Here is a 17,200-nt window from a genome sequence, read left to right on the forward strand (position 1 = left end):
TTGAAGCACCCTAGCGAAAGGCAATGCTTTTACAAATAGCTGCTGTTTGCACATTTAATTTATGTCCATTGGAAGCTTTGAGTTTGTTTTCAATACTTGCTGAGTATGAAACTCAAGGAGAAAGGTCAGTGTGTAATTTAAACTTAAAATTTGATTGGTAGGACTTCATGGGATTTTCCTGTGCATATTATATTTAATATAAATAACCCGGACAAAGAAACCATGATTTTAAAAACCAAGGGGAATCATGTGTCCTTCTATTGCAGCATCAGTTATTTCATTACAGAAAGGTATTTAGTGAATGCTAGGTACGTGAAGTGAAATTAACTATGAAATAAAAGTGGATTTTGGAATGGAGGTGCACAGTGGTTGGTTATGTACGGGTAGTTGAAATGGAGCACCTTGCCACGTGACAAGGAAAGTTTGAAGCTCCTTTTATTTTCATTTCGTGCTCGATGTTAAAACTGTCTACCTTGATTAGATATATTTACACTGAAGCAACATAGAGACAGTTTCACTTCTTGCTTTCTCTGGGAAATACAGTAACTGAATGGGGTGAGGCACAAAGCCCATTCAGTTCGCTGGAGATTTACTGCATAGGTAGTTATTTAGCACTGCGTCTTGTGCACATGACCCCTGTTTTTACCTTATAGTCCTCTTTATATGCACAAAAATTTTCAAAATAACTATTGCAAAGGTAAGCATTCTTAGATAGAGCAACTTGGCTTTTGACAATGGAAAAAGCCAGATTTGGACTTTGCATGGTCCAAACTTCTGGATAGCTTATGACGTTGCTATGTGATCTGGATGTATGTCAGTGTTCTGAACTTGCAGTCTGTACCACCTTTGGTGTAGATGATGAAATCCTTTGGAAGGCAAACGCTTGCCGTTTGACATTGAAGTCTAGGAAGTGGCGCTGGCCTATTGCTTCACAGGATGGAAAACATTAAGCAGCCCAAAGAAAAAACATTTTAAAAATGTGGAAAAGTTAGGGCACTTGTGACATGTCACTAAATAGCCTTAGAGGCAGAGACTGGTGCTTTTGCTCGTGTTCTTTGTGTGTGATCACTGTCGGTTAGCTCAGAGCTGCAGTGCTGTTTCTGCCACTAGTAGACCTGGGGTTGACTCATCATGTCAAACATACCGACCTCTTGAAAAGTGTGCCGGTAAACCGTTTGTGTCAGTGGAAGAGCACCTTTGTGTAGTCACTCTTTCCTTCATTCTTACCGGTGGATGGCTTGTCCTCAAGAGGCAGGTGTGAGCTGAGCAGGTCTGATGCAGCCTGCGGGGACAGCTTTGTGCATGCCCAAAGCAGGAAGACGTGCGAAAGGCCTTTGAGCGCTTCAGCCCAGGTCGTGGCCGGGAGATGATTCATTCTCAAAAATGGTGATGTGGACGATGGTACTGTGTATTTGTGACTCGTTCAGCTCTGACCTGTCTCCGGTGTTGTTTAAGCAGATTTTTATTAGATGGCTTCTTCATGGAAATGCAACTTTTATACAAAAAAAAAAGCCCACTTTATTTGTACTGTGATACATTACAATGTTGTTAATAGTCTTTGTAATAATCTGGGTTAATGCCCAGTATATCTATATATGTATTTTTTTCCTATGTATTTGCTTCCTAAAGCAGCATCTGCAGCAACCAGAAGTAGAAATCAAAAATCTGTTTTTGGCAGTATATTGCCTGAATTACAATTCTTTTGTTCACAGAACTGTATGTGCTCATTGGACCTATATGTTTTCATTTCAGTGTAAATTTCTGGTTTTCATCTAAACTAATGATACTGATACTTTAAAAAAAGTGGTGTATTGATGTCATATGAATTTTTCACAAAGGCTAATTACATGAGCAGCAAAAAGAATTTTCTAAAAATCCTTTTCCTCTGTGTTTAGCCTCCACCTGTCTGTTCGCCTCCCTGCCCCCAGGCTGGTGCGGCTTGAGCCGCATGCCTTCTCCCAACTCAGGGATGAGCATCAGATGCAGAGGCTGTCCGTTGTGTTGCACAGAGAAGCACACAGCACCTGACTGCACTGAATGAAGCGCGCCGCACTTGGTTCTCAGGTCCCTGGCCTGCCGTCCAGGTAGCAGCCGGGGGCTAGTGCTGTTGCCACTCCAGGATATTGTAGACTGACCGAGTTGTCTCCCACACCTAACTCTCTCAGCCACTAGAGTGGATGTGACCACATTCCCCTCCGACCCTGTGGAAGGCACAGAAATGATTACATTTATTTTCTACCGAGTTGCTGCCTCAGGGAGTGAACTGGGGTGTTTGCCCATCCAGAGGAGTGTGCCTCGTTCTCTGTCAGCCTGGCCCAAGTTGCTCTCCATCTTCGGTGATGGCAGAACCTCCAGTTTCTGAAGTCAGCTGTGCTGTACTGCAAAGGCACCTACTTTGATCTAAGCTGGAAGGCACTAAGGAACACGGTCCACAGTTGAAGGAATTCTTTGATGAACAGGAGCTTTTTGTATCCAAGCTGTGCTAACAAACTCCACATCGAAAGCTTTAAGAACAAGAATTGTATTACTCTTCACTTTGTCCGAGTCAGGCATCCCAGGCAGTAGTGGCTAGGTTGGTGTCGGCTTTTCTGGGAACCAGGTTGGAGGGTGTTTTGGTTTCCAGTGTATGGCCTCCAGGGTGGCTATGGCCCTTTTCATCCCAGGCGGTCAGGAAGAGAAAATGAAGCATTCCTGGGAGATGTTAAAGCTGGACTGCTAATAGGCAAACGTGCCTCATGTATGTTCATGTTTTGTATGAGAGTGCTTGTTTACAGGAGCACACGGAGCGAAAGACTGGGGTATGTCCTATTGCCATGATGCCATGAGCAACTCTGGGCAGCGTAACATCAGGTCATCTGACGCTACAGAATGTTCCACAGAGGCTAGAGAAGTAGAAATCCCTTTCAGAGAAAGTTGCCTCCTTTAACTGGTATAGCATGAGTTGATCTCTGTTTCTCCTGTGTTTTGAATGTGTAGTAATGGCATTTGTTTTAAGTCAGTAGATCTGTTAGTGTTGCAGAGAGATAAGGCTCCCTCTGCAGTGGTCCTGTGATTCAGACACAGCCGTGTTGTAGGTTAAAGTCATACCCCTAAGAAATAGGCCATGCTATCTCTGGCTGAAAAATTCGTTATGCATTAAATGCAGACAGATGATATAGGGCCAAACCCAACCCAAGTCGGGGGAAATCTTTTGCATTATGCCAAGAAGGGTTTTAATGTGGTAGTGTTAGCTCATGATATGAACACCCAAGAAGGAATTTAATCTCCAGCATTTTCAAAACTTCCTTGGAAATGCTGAGGAACAAAAGATTTGAAAACCCTAATACTACAAAAACTTGAGATGTAGAGTAACACACATTTACATCATTGTTTCAAACAGCCAAGCTAAGAATAAAATAGGAAAAAATTCACAGGGACCCCAAACCGTAAGACAAAACTCCTGCAGTGGAGTTAAGGATGGTGGTGGAGAGCTACTGCCTTAGGTGACCAGAGTCTGGATTTTATTGCCCATGCAAGTGTATAGTAAGCTCCACCTTGACAGTTGCAAGATGAAAAGATGGAGATGAAGTAAAATTCCCAGGTACATTTCTTGTTGAAACAAAATTTGGGTCATTAACACATGAAAACTACAAGAAAACTATCTACCTTGTTCTGGTCTCTGCACTAAAAGACAATAGACTTCCCTTGGACATACTCATGGGCCTGGTCTCCTGCAGCTTGGGGTTTAAAGTTGTAGTGCGTTAGTCAGCTTACAAGGCTCTAAACAAAAAGAACCCTTTTAGAAGGAGGTTAATGGAGTGGCATGTGGGGAAGAAGCAGAGGCAAATACAAAAGTCTGCAAAACACCTTCACCGTGACCGAACGAATTCTGTAGCTACAACCCTGTTTGAGGTGAACTTGAAATCAAAAATTGCAAATCACAAAAGGAAACTACTCGTTACAGAGTGGGATGAAAATTGCTTAAGTCCTTTAGAAAGTAAAGTTATTAAATAGGAAACTTAAACAAAAGGAGCATACAACACTAATGAATAAGGGCACTTTTTTCAAAAAAGTATTTTTTCAAAACTTATTTTATGTCCATTCATGTGTCAGTTTTTCAGTGCTTTTTATAGTGTAGTGTTTCATTGTTGAGTATAACACACTGTTTATCCAGACTACTGACCCATATGTAGAGTATTTTTATTTAGCTAGCCTATTGAATATTTTACTTGTAAGATGTTCTGTGGACTATTTTGATATCAAAATGTTTCTCACGATATTCCAAATCTTTTTGATCACCAAAAAGAAACATATGAGAGATCTTCAAAATATTCATGGAAAATATATAATGGAAAAAATCTGCATAGATTTCAACGGTGGTGTCAACTGAGCAAGCTGGCTGTCTTATTTAGGCCTTGTCTTTGCAGTGGGGAGCACAGCATACTTCCATAACCATCAAGAAGCAGTAGACAATTTTAACCAAACCTCCCTCATTCATTTGTTGGACTGTAATAAAATACCCAAGGAAGGTCATTTTTTTTTAAGGAAGGTAACTTTTTTTGAAAACATTGATTTATTTAATTGAGAGTTGGAGTTACACAGAGAGAGGAAGAGAGATCTTCTATCCACTGGTTCACTCCCTAGATTGTGCAAGATCTGTGGCTGGGCCAGGCTGAACCCAGGAGTGGGGAGCTGCTTCTGGGTCTCCTGCGGGTGTATAGGAGCCCAGGCACTTCAGCCGTCTCCTGCTTTCTCAGGGAACTGGATTGGAAGTGGAGCAGCAGGGACTTGAACTGGTGTGTTTCCCATTTTATTTACAATACTGCTAAAAATTCTCTACAGTATTTCCAAGATTGCACATTAATTGTAGCTTTTGTCCCAACCACTGCCTCTCCTTCTTTAGTCTTTCTGAGGAAAGATTCTTCTTTTCAGAAGATCCTTTCTGATATAGATACTCTATCATACGGTTCTGCTCAATGCAGGAAAGCGGTAAGTGCCAAGTGCCATTGCCAAAATTCTTCCTGTTGGGAGACAAGTTGGGCAGAGGAACATGGATACATATTTCTCAGAAGTAACTGTGTGTATGTGTTGCACTTTCCAGCTGCTGCTGTCTACAATCCTGATTGCTCTTTTTTTTCCTGGATGTAGTCTGAATTTCCATCAGACAACTCTAGCAGAAGGAGATGTCAGAGTTCTGCCCAAATGCATAATTGACCTCTCCACAAACTTTGGAAGCAGACAATGGGAAAACTCCCTGATTGCCAACATACCAGATTTAGGATTTACTTTCACTCTTCTCACCTCTTCATATAATGAAGAATCTTCGTATTCCTCCCCGTAGTCTCTGTTCCTTACGCTAGAAAGGATGATTGGCTGTAGAACATGCTTGTGGTGGATGCTACTAGATGTTCCCTTCTTGGCAACAGAAGCTGGCATTGGCTTTGTCCAGTCCTCCAGGTTTGCTTAGATAGGCGGGAGTGATTGTGGACTCAGCCATGCTGGGTTCTTCCGCATCTCATCACAGGAGCCCAGCTGGTATCCAGTCTCTAGGAACGACTCTCCCTGAGTGGGTCTCTGGTTGGAGCCTGTTAATGCTTATGTAAGAAGGCGTCAATAAGTTGGGGTACGTTTGCTTATCACTTCAACCTCCATAAATCTGAGGCTTCTGAAGTGAACCCCATGTCATGGTCCTGCAGACTATTGCAAACCATTGTTTTTCTGCCTCACATTAGGGCAGCTTCACCATCAGGGAAAATTCAGGTGATTTTTGCTCTGGGAATTAAAATAGAAAAAATCATATCTTACCTTTCAGCTCCAACTACGATATTCACCACGACTCATTCCATCACTACTGGCAGGTGTTCCACTCAGAATCATTCCAGCCATTTACCGTTCGTGGACGCACCCTCTCGGGAAAAACATGAATGTCAGCTTTTCTAGCTTTGACTTTGTGGTCCACCTGCTGCATTGCATTGAGTTCTTCAGCCCTCTAAGCATCTCTGTGTCATTTTATTGGAATGCCTAAGTCACAGTTTGGAGACTTTGGATCTGGCCCCTCCTTGGCGTGATACTTCCCAGAAATTTCTCAAACTCCTGCGAGTTGTTAGCGTCTTCCAACTGTTCCAAAGTCTGCTTGCTGTTGGCTTCCATGGCGGCTGCCAGATTCCTCTGGAATAAATCTGTTCCCTGTGAGTGGAACAGAGCAGCAACTTTTGACTGCTCCAAGCAGGATTGAAAGAGGCTACCTTTCAGTTAAGAATCAAATATAATTTCTTAATAATTGGATGACCGTGGAAGTTATCTTTCACAAGGGGAGTTTATCTTGAAAGACATTGACCTTGCTTTTAGTACACTGTATTGCTTCCGAAGTTCGACTTCAAACTTGGAACCAGCTATTCAACACCACCCTTAACCCTTGACCCCATGACCCCACCACCTCATTTTTATTTTCTTTTTTTATCAAAATCTCAACTAACTGGATTTCGGGGATTATTTCAAGAATTTGTTTTTAGTCTCACATCTTTATTCCTTTGAGTCTGGACCTGATACAAAATGCACTATTGATTTAGTTCATGCTTTAATCCAAGATATATACAGCTAGGTATCACAACCCAGAGGTTGGGAGATGGGTTCTCAGAATGTAACCCTTCTTAATTCAGGGCTCTCTGAATTCATTTTCAGTTCATGAAAACCAGCCCAACAAACTGAGATATAATTTCTCTATTTCTCTGAATTCCCGTCCTCTTTCTCAGTCCCCCGTCTTTCTTGACACAAACTTCGTTTTTTGCATTGTTTTCCCATATGCTCTTGTTCACACCCTTCCAAGTTTAAATATTTGCCAAATCTCAATCGTTACTTCTCAGGACTTCATCTTTTGTTTCACCTCCTTATCAGGCTGCTCTGAATATCTGTAATAAGAACTAGGATGATGGAGAAGGACAGACGGAAACAGGACAAAACATTATTATTCCTTCCTGGAATTGGGGAGGAATCATTAAGTATAATTAAAATATTGTCCCCACATGCCAGCGGTAGCAATAAATTATAGCTGATATATTTTGTTGAGTTTTTTCCTATTTTTCCCTAAAATGGATGCTTTCTTCACTCTAAATAAAATGTTTTTCCTTTCCCAACATTTTTTCTAACAACTTACACATCTGAGTGAAAGATACAGGAAGTTCCCAAGTTACTGATACTGATTCTGCTACGTTTTTCATGTCTGATGAAAAGTTAACCTTAAGAAAGTAGTGAAAATAAAATTTCATATTTGCTGCTCCAGCAAGGCAAAGACTTTTCCTTCTGTGTTTTTTGTTTTTGTTTGTGTCACCATCATAAGTTGTCAGCAAAGGGTGTGTAAGATTAATGTATTTTTGTATGCAATTTAATTTTATGTGTAAATATTTCCCCAGGGAGGCAGCTTTGCTAGCATTATATCCTTATCAACTCAAAAAAGCAAGTCTCCCATTCAAATAAAACATTGTTAATTACTTTCCTTCTGGAAAATTACCCAAAGTCATGAGAAATTACAACAGCTTCTCATTGTTGAAATTTGCAAAAATATGGGCCGACTTCTTGGATTTACAAAATCTGTAGCTAAAATTCAAGAAAAATCGTCCGTCGAAGCATCAAATGACAACTCCTCCGGCTGCATGCACTGATCCAATACTGCTGGAGCCCTCTGCATATCCAGTCCTCACCTAGCCCCAGCTACTGTCAGAAACGCTTAAAAGGAGACTTGCCAATGTCAGCAAACATCACAGTTTACCCCCTTTCTCGGAGATGCAGCTAAGCAACCCAAGGTGTGATGAGTCTTCTTATGGTAAACAATCAGCTCAACTTTGTCTTATGCACAGGTCACGTGAGAGATTTTGGAGATGCAGCATAGGGTTTTTGATTTGTTAGATAATGACACTGGTTCTCATCTGATTTTACCCCAGAGTAACTTGGCTGTAAACACTGAAGCAAGAATAGATACAGTTTTTCAGAGTCCTTCGGTCAAGCTGTGCGCCATGGCTATGACTTGTACAGCCTCCTCCCTTACAAACACTCCAGCTGGTTTTCAATGTTGGGCCTTTGCTGTTCTGAAATGACAATACTTTGTGGATAAGGAGTCTTCCTTTGTATGAGGTCCTGCGGTTATGTAGCTGGCCATACCGTTCGGAGGTGAAGCAGGAGTGTGTCAGATTCTTTCCGGTGATTTGAACATGCAGTCAGGGTACAGGAAGTCTAGGTTGGCACTGCCCTCCACGGTGTAAGACCCAGGGGTTAGGAGCTTTCTTGTAGTAATGGTTACATAAAGTGCTTTACACGCACCGTCTCATAAGAGATGAAATGAGATGTTTAACCCAAAAGTTTATAGTCTGTGCTCTGAATAATTAATCCTTAAGACATTTTTGTTTATTTTACTTGAGTTATAGACACAGAGAGAAAACAGAGTGAAAAGTAGCCTTCCATCCAAATAGCTGCATCAGCCAGAGCTGAATTGGTCTGAAATAGGATCCAGAAACTTCTGGCTCTCTTACATAGGTGCATGGCCCAACGTCTTCAGCTGTCCTCTGCTGTTTTCCCAGCTCATTAGCATGGATATGAATTGGAAATGGAGCAGCTGGAGCTCGAACCAGTGCACATATGGGATGCCAGCACTGCAGGTGAAGGATTAATTTGCTATACCACAGCAAGACCCCTCCAAATTATTATTACTTTGCTTCCTTGAATAGATTCATTAAGTGACTGTCTACCTGAATGCATGTGTGTTAGTTTGCCATTGATGCAGTAACAAAGCATAACATACGTAGTGACTTCACACCACACAGAATTACTACCTTAGGAAGTCAGAAGTTATGAGTCTCAAGGGACAGGGTTGTGGCATAGTGGTTCACATGCCACTTGGTATGCCCATCACCCTAGCTGAGTTAGGGTACTGCTTTTAGTGCATTTAGTGCTTTTAGTGCGTCCAGCTATTGTGTGTGATATTGGGGGAGGGGCAGCAGGTGATGACCCAAGTGCTTGGGTCTCAGACACCCTTGTGGGAAACATGGACAGAATCCAGGCTCGTGGTCCTCTTGCCCTGCCCAGCTACTGTGGGCATTTGTGGGGTGAACCAGTGGGTGGGTGGAGCAGAATCTGTCTGTCTCTGTTCCTCTCACCCTTTGTTAATCTGCCTTTCAAATTAACTGAAAATAAAAATGGAGTTGTGTCTCCAGGGACTAACACCAAAGTGATGAAAGATTCTATGCCTTGGGCATGTAGAGGAAGACAAGTTCCTTGGATTTTTCAGCTTCTAGAAGGAGCTGGTACTCTTTGGTTCCTTGTTTGTTGTTTTACTCTCCTGCTTTCATCATCATCATGTTACTGTCTTTCCCTCACTGGCCATGTTAACTCCCCCTTGTAAACCCTCACCATCTTGGTGCAGGCATCGTGGTGCGCAGGGTACCAGTTGTGTGCAATGCCAGCATCCCATAGGTATGCAGCTTCTAGTCCCAGTTGCTCCACTTCTGACATGACTTTCTGCTAATGTTTCTAGGAAACCAACATAGGATGGCACAAGTACTTGGAACCTTGCATCCACATGGGAGATCTGGAAGCAGGCCATATGGGGTTCCAGGTTTCTGGCTTAGTTATAGCCCAGTCCTGTCCATTGCAGCCACTGGAGAGTGAACCAAGGGATGAAAATTCTCTTTCCCTCTCACTCTCTTTTTCCCGTGTCCCATCCCCATAACTCTCCCTTTCAAATATATTAATGAACTAAGAAAAAATCCTCATCATAACATTTAGCACCCACCCAGATAATCCAGGCTAATCTCTCAAAACATCTTAATGCAATCTAATCTACCAAGTGCTGGAGCATTCTCAAAGGTTCTGGGATATGAAGTGTGAACATACATACCAATAGAACAATATCATGCAGCCTACAGCAGCATCTGGGGTGGGATACTTAGTGCTGGACATGTGAGATCTGACCATGAAGATGGTAGATCTGTGACCAGATTCTGGAACTTTCCCTGATGACAATGTAGGCATGGAAATGGGTAATTGTTATATACAGTGAAGAAAACGAAGCAGGACAAGTGCAGGATGGGGAATAATGAGAGCATTACAAAATGTGTGGTCACAGAAAGCATCTCTGAGAAGATGGCATGTGACAAAGCTTTAAAATCATGAGTCTGTGACAAAGCTTTAAAATCATGAGTCTGTTGCAGAAGTCAGTTGTGTTTCTTGGGGAAAGAAAGAACAATTATAAAGGTTCTGGAATTAGAATAAGAGTGACATTTTCAAGCCAAAATGAGAAAGGGAAAACTGAAGATGAAGTGTGTGTGTGTGTGTGTGTGCTTTCTTCAATCTAAAACCAATAGAGTTGGCGTGTGTGTGCTTGCATGTCTCTGTGTATGTGTAATGGGAAGGGGGTTACTATTTAAAAACTGAAGATCCCCTGGTAAGAGGTATGAATTTTAAGTGTGACGAAAAGCTATTGAAAGTTTGAAAACAAGAGCATAATGTGACTTGGCTTAAGTTTTTGAATTCATCATCTGATTATCAGTTCAAATGACAGACAATCACATGTTGGACCACGATGGTGGAAATACATGTGTTGTGTGTTGGTGGGAATTCAGATCTAATTTAATGTGAAAGTTGGTAGGACTTGCTGTTAGATTAGATGTGGACAATGGGAGGAAATGAGAACAATGAGTCATGTTCCCCAGGTTTTAGCTTAAGCACCTGGTTGAATGATCATGAAAGATGAAACCACTGAGTGGGACTACTACTGTGGACTGAATATATATTTTGTATTTCTGTCAAATTTTCTATGATTTATAAAACTTTAATGTTTCTCAAGGACAATGAGAGCACAGGATTGTAGAACCCAGAAGGATGTGATACTAACAGACATAGTTTTCCATTAAAGCATATATTGCTTTTCTATGTATATTAAGGATGTTTTCCTTAAAGGAACATTATTAATGATTTATGGAACACAATTTGGGAAACGACTTTAGACGCTGCTGCCTTGTGTGAGTGTGCCAGTCAAGGGAAATGGAAAAAGGCAAGAGAGATCCTGTGGCTTACTGGGAGAACTGGAATTCCAGGTACTGGTTATTTTATAGGTAGCCAAACATTTTGAGAGCCTAGTTAAACTCTATTGGCAATAATGGCTTAATGTAAATATATTTTGATTTTTTTTCAGCAGTTGCTACTGTCTGTAGAGTGAAAGAACCACAAAAATCCTGCATTTTATTGGTGCTTAGAAGTAGTAGTTAAAAAAAATAACTTGCCTTTAAAAACTGAAAGTTTAAACTCTATCACTTAATATTTCCTGTGTTTTTTTAACCCGACTATCCCTTGAAAAATTGTTTCCTGCACATTGAAAATGATGCCATCTCCTTTCTGGAAAATGCTGGAATCTATCAACACTGAAATTTCATTAACACACACTTTCCTCTTACTGACAGCTGCAGGAGCAGACTAATTTGTATGGTCTCTAGCCACATGATTTCTGGAAAATCCTATTAAGATAAAAGGACTGCGGGCTATGAGCTGGCGTGTTTCCCGATGTTGCCTGACTGTTGTCTCACAGAGGAGATTAGGAAAGGAGAAAAAAAGGTGGAAGTTGAGAAAATACCAGAGGTTGCTTATCCCTGTATTGTTTTCAGGAGTGACTTAAGATCCCTCAGAGGACAACTGCTCTAGCTGTAGACATGGTGTAGACAGGGTTAAGACACGGGGTTAAGATGGATTCTGTGGTTTCGTTGCCTGTATGTTGTAGATTCACTGTATTCTTTTCAGTGTTTAGGGGTGTGTGTGTGTGTGTGTGTGTGTGTGTGATTCTTCTCATGTGGAAGAATAGTAGGATTCTTTTTTTTTAAAATACAGATTTACTTATTTTTATTACAAAGTCAGATATACAGAGAGGAGAGACACAGAGGAAGATCTTCAATCCACTGATTCACTCCCCAAGTGACCGCAATGGCCGGTGCTGTGCCGATCCGAAGCCGGGAACCAGGAACCTCTTCTGGGTCTCCCATGAGGGTGCAGGATCCCAAATCTGGGCCATCCTCGACTGCTTTCCCAGGCCACAAGCAGGGAGCTGGATGGGAAGTGGAGCTGCCGGGATTAGAACCGGCGCCCATATGGGATCCCGGGGCATTCAAGGCGAGGACTTTTAGCCGCTAGGCCACGCTGCTGGGCCCGAATAGTAGGATTCTTTTTTTTTTTTTTTTTTTAAGATTTTATTATTATTGGAAAGCCGGATATACAGAGAGGAGGAGAGACAGAGAGGAAGATCTTCCATCTGATGTTTCACTCCCCAAGTGACCGCAATGGCCGGTGCGCGCCGATCCGAAGCCGGGAACCAGGAACCTCTTCCAGGTCTCCCATGCGGGTGCAGGGTCCCAAAGCTTTGGGCCGTCCTCGACTGCTTTCTCAGGCCACAAGCAGAGAGCTGGATGGGAAGTGGAGCTGCTAGGATTAGAACCAGCGTCCATATGGGATCCCGGGGCTTTCAAGGCGAGGACTTTTAGCCGCTAGGCCATGCCGCCGGGCCCATCGAATAGTAGGATTCTTAAGGACATGCCACATATGCGTCTAACTTTCAGGAATGCTGCAACAGCAGAGTATGGCGTAGACCAGAATAGCCTACAAGGTTTTCCTCATCGCGTGCCAGCTTGGAAAGGAAGCTGACCATGAAAAACCTGTGATTTGTTTTTCACAAAAGTTGATTGCTATCTGTCATTGAGTTCAAGGGTTGCACACCTGAAATTGTGCCTGCGCTTTGTATTCTACCATAAGTTGCCCAGTATAGGTCACTTGTATTCTACACAGAGAAATGGAAAAGCCGACTTTGCTTCCTGATTATAAATTGGTTATTGCCATCTGGTAAAACACTTTGAGAACATTACATTTTATTATTATTATTTGTCAAGGAAAGAGCTGGAACAACAATGATCTCGTTTCAAAGAATCTTGGAACTTGACAGGTGCTGGAGGGGTTCACTAAGATCAAGGACTCCTTTGCTCAAGCCAAAGTCACCTTCACACTACCCTGCTGCAGCAATTGGGGTTCATGTCTATGTGGAAGGCTGGGGTACACAGTCAGAATATTTTTATTTGTTTGTTTTGTAATTATGCTATTGAACAAAGCATCTTCATGCATCAAAATAAGATGACAAGGAAAGTTTTCGATGCACATTTGTAAGCATCTTTATGAAGACTGGAGGGTGTTTTACAAATTAGAATGACAACAATACATTCTCTGATTGCACTATTGCTAACGATGTGTTTTTGTGGGACGTTATCATCATGATCCAGGCTGGCAAAGTGATTGTGAGCAGAGCAGAGTGGTTTCTCTGCTGATTGTAACCTCGATTTGACAATCGTCAGACACTAACAAATCATTAGGGACTGCTGGTCAAATGGCCAGATCCCACATGGCCCCATGCATAAGGGAAGCACAGCATTGAGCCTCACCATGTGCTTGTCAGAGAAGAGCCGAATTAACTTGTTGAACAAAGTATCTGGCCCATGTTACATCCAGAGGCGGGATACTGACTGCCACAGTGTACCAAGAGTGGCTCCAGACACAGGAAAACATGGCAGAATGCCTCTAAGATCTCCGGAAAACTTTCCAAATAAGACCAACAAACAAACCATCAAGGATACTGCTGATACATTTGACTATATTCATTTAGATTTATATATAATAAAAAGCCCACACTCAAAGACTCATAATTGAAGTTTTTGGAAATACAAGATCTAGTTTGTGAAAAAGTTTTTCATAATACACCTACAAATGTGAGAGGAAATATTACAAGCTGATTTTACGATGTGTTGCCGAAATGAACAGAAACTAAAGGGCATTCTTAAGAACTCAGAAATAAACAAAGATTCATGGAAAGGCAGTAAAAACCCCAGCTCTCAGCAAATGGCACTAAATGAGAAGATTTCCCAAGGTATTGATCCAGTCCTGACCCTCCCTGAGGAGTGTCAATGTGAGAGACGAGGATCCTACCCCTTAGGATTTCGCAGAAACACGGAACCTGTAGGGCCACACTTCGAACCACGGGATCATGTAAGGAGTAAAAAAAGTCCATCCCTATGTATAGGAGTCATGACCGGTCGTTAATGTTCAAAATATTTTTTGCATACATATATATACTGAGTGATCTAAACTATGTCAGATCAGCTGTCCTGTTAACATGAGTTGTTGATTGAAATGTGAACATGTTTCCAAATGAGTTTCAAAATACTCATAATAACAAAGAAGCAGGCCAGAGTCTTTGAGAACAGCAGAAGCAGGGAAAATCCCAAAGCTGAATTCCTCCCAACAAAATGTGTGGAACCCAGTGCCTGTCCTAAAGGGAGGGAGGGAAGGAGGGAGGGAGGGAGGGAGGGAGAGAGAGAGAGAGAGAGAGAGAGAGAGAGAGAGAGAGAGAGAGAGAGAGAAAATGAGAATGAATCGAAAGAGCTTCCCATGCACTGTGTCTCTACCCATGTGCCCATAACAGGCTGGGCAGAGCCAGTTTGAAACTAGGGTTCTGCAACTCCATCTGGATCTCCCATGGCTACTACTTGAGCCCTTATCTGCTGCCTCCCAGGGTGAAGATGAACAATGTTAATATCAGAAGAGGAGCCAGATCTTAAACACAGGCACCTGTACCTGGAATTTGGGGCTTTTGAACTGCTGTGTCAAATGCTTCCCACAGGAGGTCTAGTTTTAAGTGCTTCGTGGACCTTGAAGGAACTTGAGGCAAACCTCATCACTCTAGTGTGAGTACTGCAAAGGCTATGAACTCACTGGAGTGGAAGCTCAAGGGAGTTGTCTGCACGCCTCATCTCTCCCTCCAACCCACCCCAGGTGACTGCCAAGTTTTGCTGTGCTAGATCTTGAAAGGAGGCGCTTTCCCCAGAAGTTTGTAGCCACATGTATACCCTTTCATCCCAGCTCAAAGCCAGGACCTCAAAGAGCAGCAACACAGTTAGTGGGCAAACCAAAAAAAGAAAACCCATTTACCTAGAGGCAACTTGTCTGTCTAGGGCTGGAATCTAACTGCAACGTGGAAAGAGAGAGAGGAAGTCTAAATAACCAAGAATAATACAATTAGGAACCAGGGGAAGAGGAGAGGGCAGAAGAAAAGATGAAATGAAGTGAAAATCAAGGAGAGAAGAGGGACAGAGGAGGGAGAGAACGAAGACATGCAGCTTCAGAGGAAAGAAGGCAGGCGTGTAGCTGCTTACCGTGAGGTTGGCACCTCTGAGACAAGCATTTCCATGACTGGCATTCCTGGCAGGAGGAGACAATAACAGTAAACATGGACCCGAAATGCACACGTGTAACAAGATCTGTGCCCAGAGCACAAAAAAGGAAGAATGGCCAAACAGATCCCACAGGAATGGACAAGTCGAAGGCCAATAAACATGTGGGATGCTCAAAGTCAAGGAAGCCAGAGGCATGCCAAGTAAAACCACAGTAAGATAGCATTCCCAGTTGGGAGAGACCCTGTTTCTGCTGTCCGGGATGCTCTTGTATCTCACTCTGTAAAACTTGGTCTCCTTTAGTGACCAGGTTGGCCCATCACACACTATTGGCCATTTAAAATCTCCAAAGCCTCTTTTGATACGAAGGAGAAATAAAACATTCTCCATCCGGTAGTCCTGATTGTGTCTTGAGGACCAATGACAGTAAGTCTCTAGCCGAGGAAATGGGGCATGCAGAGCTTCCTTTTGGTCATGCCTCAGTTTCTCCTGTGATAAAGAAGAGACTTCCTCAGTTGGGCCTGTGGTTTGGGGAATGCGCAAGGGTTGTGAGGATCCAGGGTTTTGTATTCTGTAGAGGATTTTATTGGGATGATAAGGAGAATTGAAGGCAAATTAAAATTTTACAGAGTCCAGTGTTAAAAAAAATAAAACAACCGCCAACCAATGAAACAAAACAAAATCAAATCAAACGAACAAACATAAAACAAGGAGTGGGAGTTGGACAAAGTAGTAAAGACATCTGCATCCTGTATTGGCTGTCTAGGTTATAATCCTAGCTCCACATCTGAGTCCAACTTTCTGATAGCACCTACGCTGACAGGCAGCAAGCGGTGACTGCTGAGCTGCGCTCGGGCCCCTGGCGTTGTCCAGCCCCAGCTGTGGCAGGCATCTGGGGAGTGAACCAGCAGATTCAAGACTTTTCTGTCTGTTATAAATAAAATGGAAATAGTTATGTTACAAAAAAACAATACTTCAAACAACCCTATGCTTTGCCCAACGCGACGGAGAGGGCCTGAACCCAACAGTCACCTTGCACGTTGGTGCTTCCCAGCCAATCCCTGAGTCGGACGTGGGAGAGTGCACTTGTGTGCAAAGGCAGCTTTTAGCAGCTTGAGCAAGATCTCAGCTTGTTTTGCCATGGAGTGCGTGTTTAGCGTCTTATGTAACAGAGGCCTAGAGAGGCTGTGAGATAGTTAAATGAGGTGATTTTCACAAGTAAACAAGCGGTTCTAGAAGGGAACCATGTCTATACTTCTATCCACCAAGAGATGAATCATATGATGCTGGGACTACATTTTAGGCTTACCTTGGTACGCCAAGTTAACTGTAAAGCTGCAATAGTAGGGAAGGAGAGGGGAAGTCTGATTTTTTCTGAGTTCATGTTTCGCAAAAAAATTTTTTTTTTCACATCAGATGTTTATTCCCAATCACATCTGGTATGCTCTGAGTTCAAGAGTTTGATTCATCTTCCAAAGAGACTGCATCTCTTGAAATGATGTCATCTGAAGAACTTTTTTTTTTTTTAAATTGGAAAGTCAGATATACAGAGAGGAGGAGAGCCACAATGGCCATTGCTGCACCAATCCAAAGCCAGGAGCCAGGAGCTTCTTCCGGATCTCCCCTACAGGTGCAGGGTCCCAAGGCTTTGGGCCACCCTTTATTGCTTTCCACGGCTACAAGCAGGGAACTGGATGGGAAGTGGGGCCGCTGGGATATGAACCAGTGCCCATGTGGGATCCTGGCACATGCAAGGCTAGGCTACCACGCCAGGCCCTCAAGAACCTTATTTCTTAAGCAGCTGATACTGGACAATAAAGAATGGTATAGCAAATTCAGACCCAAAATACAAAGTCAATATCGCCAGCAGTCTCCACTTGTTTTCCACAGAAAACAGCAAATTCTTCCCTGGACCTCTTGTAGTGGTGCCTGCAGACCGCGCAGGTGATCCAACTCCAGCTGCTCTGTCCCAGCAT

General features: G+C 42.7%; 1 pseudogene; it reads right to left on the reverse strand.

Moving 5' to 3' along the window:
- Positions 1-17,010: 17,010 nt before the first annotated feature.
- LOC101524118 (cytochrome c oxidase subunit 7C, mitochondrial-like) lies at positions 17,011-17,200 on the reverse strand (annotated as a pseudogene).

This window comes from Ochotona princeps, chromosome 22 (assembly GCF_030435755.1).
Source record: "Ochotona princeps isolate mOchPri1 chromosome 22, mOchPri1.hap1, whole genome shotgun sequence".
NCBI lineage: Eukaryota > Metazoa > Chordata > Mammalia > Lagomorpha > Ochotonidae > Ochotona > Ochotona princeps.